Source organism: Nannospalax galili, unplaced genomic scaffold (genome assembly GCF_000622305.1).
Source record: "Nannospalax galili isolate Female #2095 unplaced genomic scaffold, S.galili_v1.0 scaffold216, whole genome shotgun sequence".
NCBI classification, from domain to species: Eukaryota; Metazoa; Chordata; class Mammalia; order Rodentia; family Spalacidae; genus Nannospalax; species Nannospalax galili.
Genome location: NW_008339003.1, coordinates 1,809,019 through 1,828,314, shown reverse-complemented (window position 1 = coordinate 1,828,314; position 19,296 = coordinate 1,809,019).

Here is a 19,296-nt window from a genome sequence, read left to right as displayed (position 1 = left end):
TGGTCCGCCTGGATTATTAAGTAATTTGTCCACATGATCTTATTGGTTTTGCTCTTCTAAACTGCTGAGAATTTATTTTATAGTTGGTGGGGGGTGGTAAAAAGCTAGGAAAGCACTGTTCAGATAGGGCTTTGATATAATCTGTAATACATGAGGTGCATTAGATAGATGGCACCATAGAGGTGGACATGCAGTTGATATGATCTGTAACACATAAGGTGCATTAGACAGATGGCACCATAGAGGTGGACATGCAATTGATATGATCCGTAACATATAAGATGCATTAGACAAATGGCACCGTAGAGGTGGACATGCAATTGATATGATCCATAACATATAAGGTGCATTAGACAGATGGCACCATAGAGGAGGACATGCAGTTTGAAAGCTGATAGTATTGTCAAGGAAAGATGCAAACAGTGCTGAACATTATTCATTCATTATAAAAATATTGATTACCTTCCTCATGCCAGGTGTTCTGATTTTTGGAGTGTGCAAAAGGATTGTCTCCTTCCATGGGACACATGTGTGAGATGGAGAGGTAATATGCTTGCAAAGCATGTGTGTGTATACATACATACATATATATATATATGTACAGTATTATACAAGCATACAACCATGTGAATACTGTTAAAGGCTCTTCTGGGAGTTTGGAAAGACCCTGTGTGGTCCTGAAGCTGACGCTCTACTAGCATCTTGGCAAATCTGCCTTTGACATGCTTAGTGGCCTGTGTAAACCTCTTTAATGTCTCTCCACTGAAAATGAAATATCATCTAAGAGTTCTCCTTAGCTGTGTGGTCACTCTGAAAGTCTCATTATTGACAGCCTATTCAAGACTGCCGTTCAGTCTCTCCAATATATCCTATCCACTCTCACCGCAGGCCTGATGCTTACTTACCCTTCTACCTAAAAGACCTTTTCACCTCCTCCCCGTGCCTCTTCCTTGCTCTCCAGGTCTCAGGTTTTTAAAGAACATTCCTCAGAAAGTTCATTTATGAGCTGACATCTAAATGCCAGCCTTCCACCAACCTCTATCTCACTGTATTATACCCTTTTGCCATGCTCATCACAGTCTTCTTTGAGTACTGGCCTCCCGTGCTTGGTTGCTGATGAAGAGCAGGAACATTTCATCTAAGCAGCATGCAGACACACTGTTAAAGGAAAAACAACCAAATGAACACAGCATATCAATTGGTCTATGTGCACCGTGTCGCTTTTTCGGTCTGGGAATCCTGCCATTCTTTCCTTAGTCTGAGGAACACAATCTACAATTCAAGTCATTCTCAGATATTCTTACTCCTTGAGGTTTAAAAACTTGATAGGTAACTACCATCCTGGAGAAATACTTCTAAAATAAATCCTCTTTTGTTAGCATGGATGCCACACAGCATATATTGGCGAGGGGTGAGTTTTCCCTAATTATTAAAGGCCTTGCACTGGATTCCCTATTTTCACAGATTTAAGCTCCTTGGGGTTTTTCTACTGGGCATTGAAATTCTTTATTGTATTTCAGCTAGAATTTTGTTCGCTATATTAAGTTTCCTACAAAATTATTGATTCGTAGCTCTTTTCTGGTTTCAGGAATGTCTTCTCTCAATTCAGTAGTATTCCTAGGTACGATAAAATCATCTTGTGTCATTACTTGCATGGAGCTTCTGTTTTAGCAGCTTCTTCTGGACTGCATTTTAAGCGAATTACTTGTTAGCTCCCTGACTGTTGCTCAGTTGTTGCTGGCCAAGCATTCAGGACATTTTACCCAATTCTAGAGTCAGTTTATATATATATATTTTCAGACAGCTAGCTGTGGTCTGAAACAAGGGCTCTATAGACTTACACAACTCAAAATGTAAGTAGCTATGTGTGCAAAATACGGTGTATTCAACATAAACTATCTCAAATAAAATACCATGTTATGAATCATTTACAAGGAGCAGAACACAAACATTACATTTAAATGGTCATGCTTTAATTCAATAAAGCTTTATATTAATAAAAACCATAGCTTCAACAGACTTAACTAGAGAATTTCTAACCGGTATTTACAGGGGATTGCTACTGTCTTCCACTTGAACCTCAACACACCATTTGGTCAAAATGTTAGTCATCTGTGGTTTGCTGTCCTTTGGAAGGTTGCATAACAGACCTTTGGCTTACAAATCCCAGAGTCATACGGGATTATTTCCTAATTTTAGCAGTATCCTCAGATGACACTTTGAACTGGAGATCCAGTCACTGAAACTGGTTCACATTTAAACAACTTGTCCCCCCTAAACAAGCAAGAAACCAAGCAAACAAACAAATGTACTAGCAATATGAATGTTTTTCTCGTCATTATCTAGTTGGAAGGCATCCTCTAAAATTATATCATTTATTATGATGATTTTAATACAAAATATTTTAGGTAACTATTTCCCATTCATTGAACTTGTGAAGATGCAATTATTCAATTTCATTATCCCTCTCAAAAATTAAGTCCAAATTTTCACCTTAATTGCTTACAAATACCATTATCTTTCTAACCTATATATTCAAGTAACAAATTGAACACAAGTAGTTATTTTCCTCACGGAATTCCACCAATTTTCCTGATAACTTTGATTACACTGGTGCTCAGCAGGAATCAGAGAAGATCTCATTATCACCAGACCAATTTTGTCCCAATTTATCGCCCCTTTCTTTAAGTAAGAAGGAAGAAATGAAGTGAGAGGAAATGGCTATTGATTGATATTGGTCTGTAGCTTCTAGGACTCAAGCTAGAAGCAGAGGCTGAAAAACAATCATTACACACTTACACATTTATCCCAAATGGATTTATAAATTAGTATCTAAATATTTATGGGAAAACAGTAGATAATAAATGGTTGGGTCATATGAGTATTGGATATCAAGTTATGCTTCCTCTCTATTTTAATCAGCTTAACAGTCTTTTCACTTAAAAAAGCGATTGCCTAGAGACCTTTGAAGCGAGGGAGGACGATGAGGGGGCAGGAGGTTTATTCCCAGGGTCATACTTCATTTGCATAAGCTAGTAACCATAGGACACTGTGGAATGCCTGTAAATAGATTTCATTACAGAAGTTCAGCTTAAAGGGACTAAAAATAATCCCCAAGCAAACATTTTATATTGCTTCAGGTTCTGCTGTAATAAAAATATTTTAGTAACACAACATTCTACAGAGGCAGGAAATGAAACAGGAAGGTGTCCGTATCTTTCTTTTGGTACACTGTTATGAAAATTTTAAAGAAGAAAACAAGGTATCCTTACTTTAACAGAACAGTCCTACAAAAATAGGATTATGCCATTCTCTGTGGCTGGTACTCAGTAGTAAAACAAATACATTCTCTCGATCTCTCTGTCTGTCCCCGTCTCTTTCTCTCGGTTCCCCTCCCCTTCTCTTCTCCGCACTTTATAGTTTGGCTTTGTCTCTAACGCCGACTTTTCATCTTGCCAATCCTCCAGGTTTATCGCTGCAGGGCCTGCTTGACAATGGCATTCCTGGAAACCTGAGCATCACACCCTGCTCTCCAGAGGAGTGCACTAGAAAAGATGATAGAAGCATTACATATCAGAATCATGTTTTTGCAGTCCTGGAAAAGCAACACATGTGAAATACAGTGTCTTAACTCTGACATAGCAAAAGGAAATGTCCAGTAATAAATCATAATGAAATCTGAACTTGACTGGTAAAATGGAAGATTTCACTATTTAATTCTTCAGAAACACATATTCTGGTACATCAAAATGTGAGTAATTTACATCAACTTTTCAAAGTAGAAATATGCTGCTATGAATGTGATTTTAATGAAATTATGTTATTTTCTACTTTTCATGATTTTATGTGTTCACTTTAAGAAACTGATAAGTCATCTCAAATTTGTGGGCCATAGTCTATAGTCTACCAAATCTAAAGTTTCATTCATTCATTTGTTCATTGCACACTCACTAAGCACCTACTGGATGCCAGATACTGTGCTGGGTGCCAATGAGTAATGGCTGGGGTAGAATCTTGGCAGTGGGCACCAACAGTGCAAGGCTCACACAGAAATTTGAATTAAAAATTAGGTTTAGTTCAGCTAAGATTCAATGCTACCTTAAAAACGCTGATTCTTGTTTTTGCTCTTTTAGCAGGTTGGAGCAAGATACTTTTCATCTCTGAGCCCCTGTGGCTCCATATGGAAAAGGAGGCAAGTATTTGCTTTGGAAAATGTCTGTGAAGTTAAAAACATAGATAAAACAATTGCTATGTCCATCATATGGATGCTGAAAGTATTGTGGTAGTTTTAAAATTATGGGTGATGTTGATAATTTTAGTTTTAATGAAATCAATAATTTAATTATTTTAGAATGAATATTTAAAATCTATTGTTTGCTTTTCAATAGGAACACACTTTAAAAAAAAATCTTTTTGGTTGTTAGACTGAGCCTTTAATGGCTAAGCTATCCCTCCAGCCCCCAAAAGCACATTTTTAAAAATACTTTTAAACTCAGGGACTTGATAAAATAATTTGTTTGTATTCGTATGAGCTATAACCACCCAAATAAGCTTACTGTAGTTAGCAGTGTCAGAAAATTAGTACCAGAATATTAAAAAATCTTGAGGCTTTGTGTGTGTGTGTGTGAGGTATACTGGCTGGTTGGGTATTACAGGCCAGAAATTGACACTGGGTGTTCTGTTTGTTGCTGTTCACCATACTGTTTGAGACAGCGTCCCTTGCTGAACTTGGAGCTCACTGATGAGCTAGATGAGGTGGCCAGTAAGCTTTGGGGCTCGTCCTAACTCTGCCCTCCATCCCTGGAGTTATTAACCATATTGCTGTGCCTAGCTTTTTAGCTATGATTTGAATTCAGGTCTTTTATGTAGGTGATTTAATCTCAGATCTTTAACCAGTGAGCCAGCTTCCCAGCTTCAAGGCCTTTTATATTAGAAAATTTTGGGGACTAGGGGCACAGTTGAGTAGTGTACCACTTGTTTAGGATGTGCTAGGCCCTAGGTTCAAAAACAAAACCCAAACAGGTAAGTAAAAACTTCCAAAAATTTCAAATAATGCATATTTGTACATACTTGTAAGTTAGTGTGATTGTTTGATGTGGGGATGAAATGTGTATTGATCAAATCAGAACAGTTACCATTTCCTTCTTGAAAGTGTATTATTTCTTTGTATCTGAATCATTCAATTTTTGTCTTCTTGTTTTTAATACATAATACATAAAGCTTAGCACTGTAAAAATAGTAATACATTCATGAGTGTGGGAACCTCTTGAAAAAGCTCTGCTCATAAAAATGCCACAGGAGCTCTTTGATTACACACAGCCCCCAACACATTTCTATTTAAAATATCCTCATATTATCAACATGTATTTCTTTACAAGGAAGTAAAAATTATAACAATTTCCTATGATGAAAAAAGTACAGAGCATCTAGAAACAATTGTTTTCCTATGGAAATATATTAGTCTTCTGTAGTAATTTAGTCAGATAATTTCAGTTTATGTTAGTTGTGTCTCACTGTGTTTACTATTCCAATAACTACAATTATTCTCAGACCGACGTTACATTTTTCTCCTAGAATTGATGTGCTTAAATTGAAAAAAAAATCCAATTGAATAAGAGCATGTAACGAGAAAAAGTAATCCATTGTTATTAAAAAAAGCAGCTTCCCTTTATCTGGGTGTTAAACAGTACAAATCCACGGGAGCCAGTGAATGTTTTGAAGTCAAAACGAAAGGCATTACCCAGGCTGAAGTGGATTTGTCACAGAATTATACGTATTACTTCAGAAATAGGTTCTTATATCTAGGAGGGGTGAGGGGAGATAGGAAGGAGAAAATGAGAGGAACACATTTTATTTTTGTATGCCCTTACCTGGGGAACTACTTCTGCTTTAGACTTCTGTGTGAAATTTAAGATAAGTAAAATCCAAATGAATGAGCTATATGGTTTTGTATGAATTCACTTAGCAGGGCACAATCTCTGGATGGAAACTTGGGGTGACGTGTTGACTGACAGCACAGACACTAGCCACAGAAAGGATGGTACCTGCTTAGCCGGGGTACATGCACTCTGCCTCTAGTGTGAATGTTTGACTTGGTGCTGGTGATACGTTTCTATAGCGCTTATGAGCCAAGCCATTCTGGTTGGAAGACATGCCTGTTTACCTTGTTTTCAAGGGTTTTTCTAGTGACAACAACAAACTCAAAAGGTTTTGAGTATGGATTTTTAAATAAAGCAATTAAGTGTACCAATTCAAGGTGACTGTGGTGGCTTTGGATTTATTTACAGGACAACTGATAAGCAGTGAGGTGTAGCATGACGTGGAGCACTTTAATATTATAGTAAGTGTAACAGCTACGGGGAAGTTACCTGAATAACCGAAAAACTTTGATCATAACAGGTCTTGACCTATATATTTGATGACTAATCACGGATTTTAGGGATACAGTTAGAGTGCTGTGGCAATGTATAAATTACGTGCTTAAATTAAATTTAAATGTGTGTCGTGTGCCACCAGAACTCTCACACAAAGTCCCAAGCAGATATGTAGTGCAGTTTTAGATAAATATTCTTTTCAAAAGAAAACAGTACAAAACTGTAGAAAACTGAGATTGTACCAGACATCCCTGTTTTAAAATGGTGAATCATTAATTTTATGTTATGTGAATTTTATTTTAATAAATCATGAAAAAGAACTATATGTGTCTTTATATGAAGTGATCGAGGAAAAAAAAAAAAAAAAGAAAACCTGATTTCTCTCAGCAAGTCTTACCTTAAAGTTAGCCTGCTAATCAATGGACTCTGAGGGAGAGAGAATCAGTTCTCTCCAGGGACGAGCTTCCTGTGAGGATATCTAATTCCAAGTGGGCAGCCCTAAACTTAGTTACATACAAGCACCACTAAATGAATTCAGCACTTTGTGTGTGTGTGTGTGTGTGTGTGTGTATGTGTGTGTGTGCACGTGTGTATATGTGTGTGCACGTGTGTAGTTGGTGGGGGACTTGGAGACATGGAAATAATGCAAAGACAATGCTCATCTTTAACATTCTCAAAAAAAAAGTTTTGTCTACAGAAAGAAGATTTGGCTTATTCCCTTGCTCACTCTCTGTGTACCTGCCTCCTGGTGTTCAGGTTGAAAATCTGGGGTTGTTTTGGTTTTAATGAACTTCACTTCCTTTCAGACCCTGAAACACGCTGTATGGAATGGTACGGCTGTCAAGAACCTATGTGATCAAATCCGAGAAGTGTGGGTTCAGTGAGAAAGCAAAGGGTGTAGTTTCTCATGGATGGAAGTTGGAGCCAGCAAAGTGCCTACATATATGAAGTGCTTAGGAACACTGGAATGGACAGATCCCAGGATCTCTGAACAAAGGAAGGAGCTGTCTTAATAAAAGAAATAAAACGATGTGTCATTTGCTAAACAAATTAAAAACATCCACAACAACAAAATGCTAAGACACTCTGGGCTATGAATCTATGTCTCAAAAAACTAAAAACAAACAAGAATTTTTAAGTACATGAAAGTTTTAGAAAACTGGACTACCTTTGTGTTCTTTCTGTGACTATCAGATCTCTGCTGTATTTGGACTCTTTTAACAAAGGATAAGTTTAAGAAGACGTTTTTAATCCAGGGTATTTGGTGATGTAAAAACATTTGTGGATGAATGGGTCCAGCACCATTTGGTTTCATTTTGCCTATTTGAGTCACACTACAGCTGATTATTTGTACAATTCTACTCAAGGGTGATGAAGAGAAAGCTCTGAAAATGAGAATTAGCATACACAGCATGCTTATAGGAACTGTATTGAAAGTCTCTTACATGAAGTCTTCATTAAGGGCAAGAAGCGTAGGAGACCAAGAGAGCACTGCCCAACCCAAGGAATGAAAGCGCTCAAGGAAAGAAAGGCATCCAAACACAACGAGAAAGAAGGGAGACTGGATAAGGGTTTCTGGAAAGTAAGGGGATGGGATCGTCCTTATCACTGAATCATGGGTGACGCTGTTTTTCATTGCTAAACTCATAATAACAGGAGTCAGAAAACCAGGAGCTTCACAAATCCAGAAGCATCATTTAGGAAACCGGCATAGATGCACTCTCTGGCCCATAAATAGCTCTAATGGTGTGGGACAGTGAAGTTTAGCGGGAGAGCTAGGTGAGGGAAGAGGCGTAGATTTTTCAAATAAAACCTTTTTATTTTATCAAGTTATTTAAATATCAGAATGTCTTTCTGGTCTTCTTGAGTTATTATTACAATCAATGAAAACTTAGGTAAAGCCCATGGCTGAGCGTGTAGTAAGTTCTTGGTAAACTCTTCAAAGAAACTATTAAAATTCACTTGCAGTTCAAATCAGTTTTATGACTTTAAGTTATAGGTTATGGCTTAGATAGGAACATTGGGAACATTAGCATCACAACTCTTTACCTTGCAAAGCCTCTTATACTTTACAAACTTTTCACTTGATTAATTGTACCAAATACAGAGGATATCACCACGGTCATGAAGGTCTTTTTGGTGCCTTTCCCATGTCACATCTATCTTTCCAAAAGCATGCACGAGCCTATTATGTGTAAGATAATGTCAAATTCCAAGACTGAAGAATTTAGCTCATCTTTATGGCGCAAATACTGGAAGGAGAAGAATAAATTAAGTTTTTTCTGGCTTTTAACTCTGGACTTAGAACGATGCTGTTATTAGTAATCTTCCTGTCATGGCTCCTCTGACAGGCTACTGGAAGCTCTTCCACCCTGGGCTTCTGCTGAAAAATCTCACATGATGCCCTACTCTCAAAACAGATCAGTCGATTACTTCCATTTTTCCTTCCTTGCAACTCTGAAGACCTGCTTCTGGCCCAAGCTTGTGTCTGCTTTCTGTCCTTTTCCCATTCAGAGGTCTCTGACATTTCTTCTGGGACTGCTGAGCCACATGCAAGCACACTTTCATCCAAACTGATGAAAGACAAAAAAAGGTGCTTGAGCGAAAAATAAGGCAAAACAGACTGTACAGTAAATGTCAATTGGTGATTATATTTGTCAGGATTAAATTTCAAGGAACTGTAAGCTGAAATCTAGCCTAAAAAGTGAGATTTATAGACTCACATAATTGAAAACATCAGTAATAACACCAGCTCCAGGCACCACTGAGCCTGGAGACTCATGGTCATGGTTCTGTTTTCTATACTTTAAATTTCTGCATGCCTTCCTTTTGACTCCATTTCCAGGCAGTTTGGTTTTTCCTTATACTAGAATAAAAAAAACAAAAAACAAAAAACAAAAACAGTGTCTGGAATTAAGACTCCTTTGCATGGATGTAACAGCAGATGGGTCAGCAGAAGATACAATAAACAAAGGAATCCAAATTAGAATACAAGGAACAGTGGGAAATATGGAATACAGCCTACAAGATGTGGCATAAAGACAACTACTTAGCTTATATGTCATTGGAATGACAAATAGAAGGGAGAGAACAGGCAGAAAGCAGTTGGTGAGTGACACAACAGCTGTACATGTTCTAAGCGGATGAAGAACACAAGCTCCAAGATTCAAAATCCTGGCAAACCTCAAGAAGAACAGATCTAAAAACAAAAGCAGCACACATCTATGTGAAAAGATACAGATACGTGTGCGTGCACATCATCATGACCAACTACTGAGAACCAACAACAAAATAAAAACTTAAAGACTTGGGGGATTATTAATTGCAAAACAGTAACTCTATGACAACCGGTGACTTAAAAGAAATAAGTTGAGACCTTGTGAAAGTTGAAAGGCAGAGCATGTTAGCCGAGAATTTTACACCCAGGGAAAAGGTCCTTCAAAATCAAGGGCGATATGAAGACAATGCAATCAAATAAAAAACTGAATAATTTGCTATAAGCAGATATGAATTCAAATAATTGTTAAGGAATTCCTAAGGAATAGGGAATGATCATAAGATGAGGGAATTATATAAAGAAATGTGGTGTATTAGAAAAACCAATTAGAAGCCATAAAGCAATTGCTTTAGGAGTTTAATCGTAGAACAAAGCCAAAATATTTTTATTTTTAAAGATTTATGTTATTTTGAATTGTGTGTGTATGTGTGTGTGCGTGTGTGTGTGTGTGTGTGCATGTGTGTATATGTGTGTGTATGTGCACATATGAATCCGGTTACCCATGAAGGCCAGAAGAGTGTGTTGGATCTCCTGGAGCTGAGGTTACAGGTGTATGTGAGACACTGATATGGGTGCTGGGAACTGAACTTGGGTCTTCTGCAAGAGCAACAAGTTCTGGTAACTGCTGAGCCAGCTCTCCAACTACAAAACCCAAAATATTTTATTTATTTATTATTTTTTTATTTAATAACCACATGATTAGAAGAAGCAGGTGGCTGTAAAGTTTTAGGTTCACAGTTGAATTAATACAGTTATACAATATACTACTCAAAACTCAAAATATTTTAAAAAGCAGGAAGGAGTGAATGGAGTTAAGGTGCTCCATGGATTGGGCATGTTTCTAGAAACTGGTAGGAGTTTACCTGATAAAGTGATATGGAATCATGTCCCAACACCTTGAGCAATGGTTAAAAGAAGGCATGTCTAGTAAATTAACAAGTCTGGAAGTTACAGAATAATAAAGAAGTTTGATTAGTCCACAAGAGTGACAGGGAAATATAAAAGTAAGACAGAGGGATAAAACAGGAACTAAGTAGCAATATGGGAAATACAGATCTCGTTACAGCAGTACTTAAATTACTGCAACTGCATTAAATATGCCACAAATGATTAAGATTATAGATTAAGGGGAACCCATGGGAAGCTTTCAAGAGGCGCGCATCTCAAGCATATGAAACACTGATCAAAAGACAAAGAATTAAAATAGTTCAACACGTCTACACTAGACATTATACTTAAGAAATTACTTTCGTGTCATTATTGAAGGACACCACAAGTCCAATGTCAATCAAAGTCAATTACAAGGACAATGCCATAGTATGAAATCTTTATGTATATAGCATAATTTTATGACAGTAAAATATAAAGTAGAAGTTATTTGGAAGAAACAAAAAGAAATGAAAAACTCTCACAATCAGCTTTTCTAGACCTATTCCAATGAGCCCACAGCAAAAGCAAACGAAAATGTGAGTAGAGGTATGGAAGGTCCACACAGAGCAGTTAACAATGTAACATGACTGATTTATGCATCAATCAAATTGTAATCTGAGCCATAAAATCATCTCAGTACACTCTGAAGGATTGAAATGATTCAGAACTTAGGTGTGGAGGAGCATTCCTTTAATCCTAGCTTTCTGGATGATGGGAAAGTCTCCAAGTTCAAGGTCAGCCTGTGCTATATAAACAGAATCTATCTCCAAACAGATGGACAAACATAGAAAGAAAGAGGACAGAGGGGTGGGGAGGGAGAGTGGAGGGGGGAGTATGAATGTATTCAGGATATGTTTTTCAAAGAGAAATGAAATCAATATCAAAAGGTAATCCAAATTTCATAATTGAAGGTCAAGGAAGAAATCATAATAAACTTTTAAAAAATCACTTCAAATTAAATAATGAAAATGAGGCACATAAAATCTCATTGAATTTAGCTAAAAGTGCTTAGGTAGAAATTTTTAGTGTTGATACAGAGAAGGCACAAAGCTTGTGCTCTGAAGTTTTCATCTGAATAAGCTGGGTAAAATTCACAAGAAATAGAACAGAAACATACAAAAGAAACAATAAAGAACCAAAATAAGTGAAGGAGAAAGGAGACATGAGGCAAATCAATAATCAAATGTGCTTGTTTGTAGCTGGGGTGTGGCAGGGTTAGGGTGAGGGAGGGGCCGGAGGTCCTAATAGAAGACAACTTCATTGTATGAAATTCTTGAATCAATAAAAGTTCTCTTAAAAAAAACAAAGTAAAAAATTTAAAATAAATGAAAAAAGTAACAAGAATTAAATGTTTTTTAAAAAAGAAAAAAACTTGCTTCTTTCGGAAAGCTCTATGCAATTAAAAAGCTCCTTGGAAGAGTGGGAAGGAGAGGACAGCGCACAGCCACAGCACGCAGCCGTGAGTGTTGACGAGGAAAAGGACAGGAAAGGTACCAACAGGGAATGAAAGAGTACAGAGACAGGCTTTCAGTAGTAACTTCGAAAGTCTGGATAAAATGGCTAACTTCTAAAGAGAAAGCCAAAATTTAACAGAAGAGAAGACAAAAGAGTCCAAAGCTCAGCCACGGCCTTTCATGCAGCATGCCAAAGCCCCTGCTATTAACACATTCTTGTTTCATAGTTTCCTGCTAATCCCCCAGAATTTGTTTCTCTTTTCTATCCTGCTTATTCTTTCATATCTTATTTTAAATATGGTGATATATATATATTGTTTATTTATTTATTTTTGGATTTTTGTTGGTTGTCTTTTGACAGGGTCTCCCTAGTCACAACCCACCTGGAAGTCATGATGTGAACCAGGGTGGCCTGGATCTCATAGAGATCCACCTGCCTCTGCCTCCCAGGGGCTTGGATTAAAGGTGCACACTGCCAAGTCCGGCGTTAAATATGGGAACTTTAGTTCTGTTTTCAAAGCCTCTTATCATGCAAGTTATTATAAGCTCTGATTTCAGGAATTAGGGCATGGCATCCTTGGGTATCCACACTCAGCCTACAGCATTGGACCACTGATTTCATGGCCATATACAAAGAAAAATGATAAATTCTGTATTGTATTTATAACTCAAGTCCATTATAAAATCAAGAACTAAAAAATGATTGCATAATGATTTTTGTTAGTAGTCAAATGATTATCTATACAGGCAGATTTGAGTGCAATTGGTAAAATAATTAAAACTGATTTAGAAAAGCTTTTGTAGATTTTGTGGGGAAAACAGCTTTGGATCACACTCTAAGAAGCACAGATCACACCCGTGTATTTCCCCCATTACTGCTCCTAACACTGCTGACAGTTTGGGCATGGTGGCTTCTCCCTGTGAGCCTCCAGCCAGGACCCTCCCTCTTTGTTTGTTGAGCCTTTGTTATTGTTTATCCTAAGACAGGTCATCACGAACATGCATGCTAAATTTGATGAGCATATGCCTCACCATTTCATGTGTAGCAGTGTGCAGATGGAAACCTAATTTGTATAGATTGGAACATAAATGGTTACTATGCTAACTATGATGCAGCAGCCATGCTTTGAAATCTCTGAAACAAACCCAAGGAATTATTGTCATAATAACAACAGACACACTTTATGACTTTTGTTATAAGTACTGTCATTTTATTTATGTCTGTAGGTAAGAAGAGATAAGATGTTTTATTGGATATTTGTTTAGTAGTATTTGTTGTGGAACTTTGTTGTATACTTAATAAAATTAATGAGATTCTGATTACTTGAGCCTGCCACTCTGTGTGGCTGGAAACTCTCTTTGATAAGGAGTAAAGCAAGATTGTCATTTTTCTTATGAGAATTACAAGGTTTGAGGACTAGTCAACTGAGAATTGGTGAGGTCCTCCTCTAATTAATGTCTTCCTGCCAATGTTTGCCCTAATCTCCCCTTTTATTACATTTATTACAGTGCCTCAGCAGGATGCCTGTGTGGCAGGGAAGATCTATTAAAGTTACTGTTCAGTTAGTGAAATAGCAATAAAGCACCTAACTCTACATTTGCTAATTTGTTAATTCCTTTTAATTTGAAGAGCTAACTTGAGGACAGGACATATTTCAAGTGGAGAGAGCTGGACAGGAAGCTAGGAGAACCATTTCTGGTTGGCTTTGCAACCTTGGGCAGGTCATTGAGTGTCTTTAAACCATAGCTACAGAGTTTTAACGGGATCATCTCTAAAATAATCTGGTCATCAAAATTAAGTAATTTAGTAATATAAAGAAAAATCTTCCTGGAATTCATCAACTGAAACATCTCTTGAGTCTTGCTTTTGACTTGGTGTTTTGCTATCTTTCTTCTTTATTTCTGTGTGTGTTGTATATGTGTGTGTATGACATCTTTGTGTCCATGCAGAGGCCAGAAGATAATGTTGGGTATTTTTCTCTATTGCTGTCTATCTTATTTGTGGAGACACGATCTCTCACTGAATCTGAAGCTGGCTGTTTTGGCTAGGCTGGTTGTCCTGTGAGACAGACCCCTGAAATCTTCCATCTCCAGTCCCCAGCACTTATAGACATGTGTGTTATTCCCAGGTTTTGCATGGATGCTGGGGACTGGATTTGAACACAGGTCCTCCTAGCTAGAATAGCAAGGACTCAGCTATGGAACTATCTCCTCAGCCAATGGATTTAAAAAATATTTTATTTTGTGTGTATGAGTGTATTTTCTCATGTATGTAAGTACACCTGTGTCATCCAATACCCGAGGTCAGAAGGGAGCATTGGATTTCCATGGAATCACGGATGGTTGTTAGTACCACGTGGGTGCTGGGAATTAACCCAGGTCTTTGCAAGAGCAGCCAGCCAGTGCTTTTAACTGCCGAGCCATCTATCCAACCCCAGTTTGTTTTAATTGAAATTAAAAAAAAAAGTTATGTGTATGAGTGTTTTGCCTGCATGTATGTAATTGCAAGTCAGTCATGCAACGTGTGCAGAGGCCAGAAGAGGACATTGGATCCCCTGGAGTTGGAATTGCGGATGGCTGTCAGCCTCCATTGGGTGCTGGGAGCTGAACCCAGGTCCTCTGCAAGCGTGGCCAGCATTGTTCTCCCCTGCTGAGCCAGCCCTCCTGCCCCACCGCCCCCAGAGCTGGGCATCCTTTCTTAGTTTTCTTGTTTTGTTATGCTGACGAAGAGTTCTGTAGTCGCTTTCATTTGCTCTTCAAAAATCTTCCACAGTCTGAATTTCAAGGCTTTCTAAATTTTGATTTTATCATTTTAGCTTCTTTCCCCCTTTATTTGCTACAAAAGCCTCTCCCCTAATTCCACATGTGAGTCAATTGCTTGCTATAAGTGAATGTGTTATGTTACATCCTGGGTTTTACTCATGTCATGGTAGCCGCCTGGTACCTGAACCTTGTCCTATCATCACCTTTCCCTGCAACACCTACACTAAATTATGAACCTTAAAAAACAGAACTTTTATAAATGTTTGGCCGTGTTAATTCATTTCTACATAAAATATGTTTTGAACAAGTGGTTGAGTTTTTAGACTGATGTTATAAGTTAAATTGCTATCTCTACTTCCTAGTATTTTTAAAGTTGAGTGAGAAAGAAGTTAGACTATATTAAGCATGTGAAAAATACCCTATGCCCCCTTTTTTATGACCTGAGGAACTGTGGGGGTCATTTTATTTTTTATTTATTTATTTACTTTTTAGTCTTTTTGATACAGGGTCTCCTTGTAGCCCCAGCTGTCCTGGAACTCGCTGCATAGATCAGGTTGGCCTTGAACTCACAGAGATTTGCTTGCGTCTGCCTCCTGAGTGCTGGGTTTAAAGGCATGTGCTGCCATGCCCAGCTGGGGGTCTTTTTTATGGAAGGAAATTACCTTTCCCTAATGTTTTATGGCCAACGTCTATTCTGTCTTCTTTTAAATCAAAAATTAAATTGAAAATGGATAATTTTTATTGTATTCGTAAATACTTAAAGCTGATATTAAAATATCACTTGGAATTTGATAGGGATAGTAAGATGGGGTTAATGGCTGTTTGGCTCAAGGAAGGGAAAGTACTAGCAGCTGTGTGCAGTTCCCTGAGCTCTCGGGTCTGGCCCTAGGTATCCCTCACTGCCTTTACTGCTCATAGGAGCATGGATTTTTTTTTTTCTAAGATGTGGATTCTTTGATGATAACTATTCTATTTCTTTAATTTCAAATGCAGGATCATTATGTAAAACTTTTTAAATGGTACAGGATAGACCCACAAAGAGTGTTTTCATCAGCAACAGCAAAAAAGTATAAAGCACCACATCCCTGAACTTATAGTCGGTTCCAGACCTGTGAATGCAGAAAGAAGCTGTAAACTTATCATGGCAGGAAAACTAGGAGCAAAGCCCTGGAGCAGGAGAAAAAGAGAGGTAGATAGAAAAGTTAAACAGAAGACAAGTAGCCTTTAGTCTATCAGCTTTATCATATCACCTTTATAGTATGCACACAAGAAGGCATCTTACTGCCAAGAGGGGATAATACGCACTTTCTGCAAATAATAATTCATAAATATTAAAATTAAAATATAAAATTTACTACCAGTAGGTTAATGAAATATGAATGTTCAACATCTAAATATTAAGGTAAAGCCATACAAATTACAAAAAATGAAAAGAATTCTGAATCAGTACTATTTTGGTTTCAGTTTCAAGTTTTTTTTCCTTAACGAAGGTATGACATAGAAGCATTAAAGCAATACATTAAGAAAAAAGTTTACTGTCACTAGTTCTTAACTCAGTAGCTTTTACTAACTGGCAGGAAATGTAACCTATAATAGTCAACATGCCATGTTATAAGCCCAGGGTTTTATGTGTTCCTTACATGTAGATTACTGGGAAAATTTCTGATGTGAAGAAATTACAAGCACAGAGAGACAGAAATACACAGGAGGAGACTACAGGAGCATGCTTTCCATCCCAGGGATACCCCAGGAAGTCTGCTTCTCAGGCATAAGGAACTGAAAATCTCAGGTCTGCTTTTGTATTTGAGGGGACTTTATTTTCTTCTAACGTACAAGCTCAGGCAACTTTCAAGTGGCCTAAAGAAACAGGGAAAACAGGATCTCGGTATTGTACCTGAAATACTTGCACGTTTAAAATATTTACACTGAGTCTTTGCATACATGTTAATATTTAGCATTTAGTTAGATATAGTACTGTCAACAGAAATAATAATTATGGATAACTTTGCAAATATTCAAGTACCAAGTTAAAAAAATGAAGCAGCATTGGTTTGCCTCAATTATCTTTAGTTCAGGATTCTCTAAGCCAAGTGTGAATTACCTTCTTGATTGAATTATGTGACTTTGATTTAGAACAATAAATAAAAGAAGTATTTCAGGTGTAAATGTGCTTTTCCACATGCAATTACCTTATATTGTTTTGAAAATACAAAACTAAAATCTGTGAAACGTCGAGGCTTTCAGGTTAAGGAGGTATCTTTTATAGAAATAAGTAGCTCCAAAGCAATTTAGTTTTTAATTGTATCCCCTCCACTTCCTGTTTATGGGATGGCCAAAGCTATGAAGACAATGTCATTTAATAGTTATAATACATTTTGAAAACCTAAATCACATTGTTGCAACTAGGCAACTGTTGCAAAGTAAGTACCAGATTTATTAGCAGGTATTTTCACAAAGATTCCATTTAATAATGTTGGCGTACCTCTGTAATTTATTTGATTAATAATATTTGATTTGAACCCAAATGATGACTTCTCACATATATGACAGAACTAATGAACTGTGAAAAAGAACTGTTCAGATGGTCACCAATAACCACTGCTTAGTTAATCCTTTAAATAAACTGGAGCTCACAATGTGTCCCTTTGAAGTCATAAATAATGTATATTTTTCTTTTGACTTTTAATAAGCCAGTAGGGTTCATCTCCCAGTCTCCAAACACATATATTTTATTATGGGCCTCTGCAGTTTACTTTAATTAGTGTGTCTGAGTGCTTTGGGAGACTTAGCCCTACTGAAAACAAACAGAGTCTTACCATCTATAAAACATTAGCTCCCTTTGGTTTATCCTGACACAGCGGGGGAGGCTCAGTGAGAAACACATGGTTTAAGTAAACATTCATAATTGCATTAGCATTCTCTGGTGGATTGGTAATTCAAGCTGTGCTCCATGATATTGTAAGAGCAGTTAGAACAGGTTTACCCATCTTGTGGTCTGCTGGGGATTTCTTGGAATTCCAAGTGAACAGTACTTTAAGTAACAGATCTACTGGAAGCAGTGTTTGAGGGAGGGAGTTTTGTGTTAAATGGAAGCTTAGGAACGGCATCATTTTGCTTCATTTGTACTATAGCTGGGGGATTTTCCACTTCAAGTTGTCATTTCTTTCCCATATTCTTTAACACTAAAGTTTGTTTCAATCTGTTCCTTGGACATGTTCACTCTGTTTATGATTGCTCAAAGCTGTCACGGCTGTTCATTAGCATTTTCACTTTTCTCTTATATCCTTATGGTCAAATGCACTTGTCAATGAAATAATCGTCATGGAATCAATGCACCATTTAACAAATACTTAGTAGTTAAAGCTTCAGGTTTTTAATAGGTACCTTGTATGCACAAGCTTAATCCACAGTATCACTCAAATGTTTATGAATTTACTAGTCCGCTAGTTACTTCAAATGATTCCTATTTATCTGTGTGGATGGATAACAGCAATATAAAGTGTTCCATAGAAGAAGGCATGTGATTAACTTGAATAAAATATTTATCATTATTCAGCACGAATGGTTTGTCTATGCGCATGTCTTGACTAGTGGAGATTTGCTGTTTGCCCTTTTCTTGTGTAGCTTTTTTTATGCTTTGTGTTTTTCATTTGGTTTGCATTTACTCCATTTTTGAATTTTTTGAAATTTTTTTTGACTTATTTTGTCAGTCATATTGGTCAAAACAGACAAATTCCCTTTGTCAGATCATCTTTTAGGTCCTTCAGTTAAAATGAGTGACATCAAAATTTTGATCGAGGTGGAAAAGCAACCTGATGCTATGTAAATAGAGTCTACGGTAGTATCCCCTTAAAACAGAATCCAAGAAATACCATCTTCGGTTTTTTAGTAGAGACATAAAAAGTAAAAAGAAACAGGCAAAGTGAATTTTACCAACATATATCAAGGTCCTATATGCAAAGTGCTGCTTCAGTGTGTAATCAATACAAGAAGTTATTAAGGATTTACATCATTTGTACTAAATCTTCACAACCCACTCTGTGCTGTACAGTTAAAGCAGACCTCAACTTGGACTAGCTGCCTTTGAACTGTTCAGTACCACCTATGATCAGTATCGACCATATTGGACAGGAAGATCACATTCTTTCACACAGATGAAGTCATCAGATGGTTAAAAAGCAATCATGGCAAAGATTTTAAAACAATCCACAAAATTCCTAGTCCCTCTTATATATAATTTCTTAGCATAATTCTTTCTGTGACTGGAATCTCTCCTCTAATTTGTAAATTGTAATGTTTCTATTATTTTATTATTTTTCCTACTTCCTGTATCATTATGTTCTTTCTATTATTTTACCCTCTTAGACTCTGATATAACCTTTTTGTTTTCTCTCACTTTCCATTTTGAAAACTGCTGAGATAAATATGTACATTAAAGAAGAAATATGTCTGTGATGACAAATGGTGAGGTGATTTGTATGAAATTTGCCTAACAAGC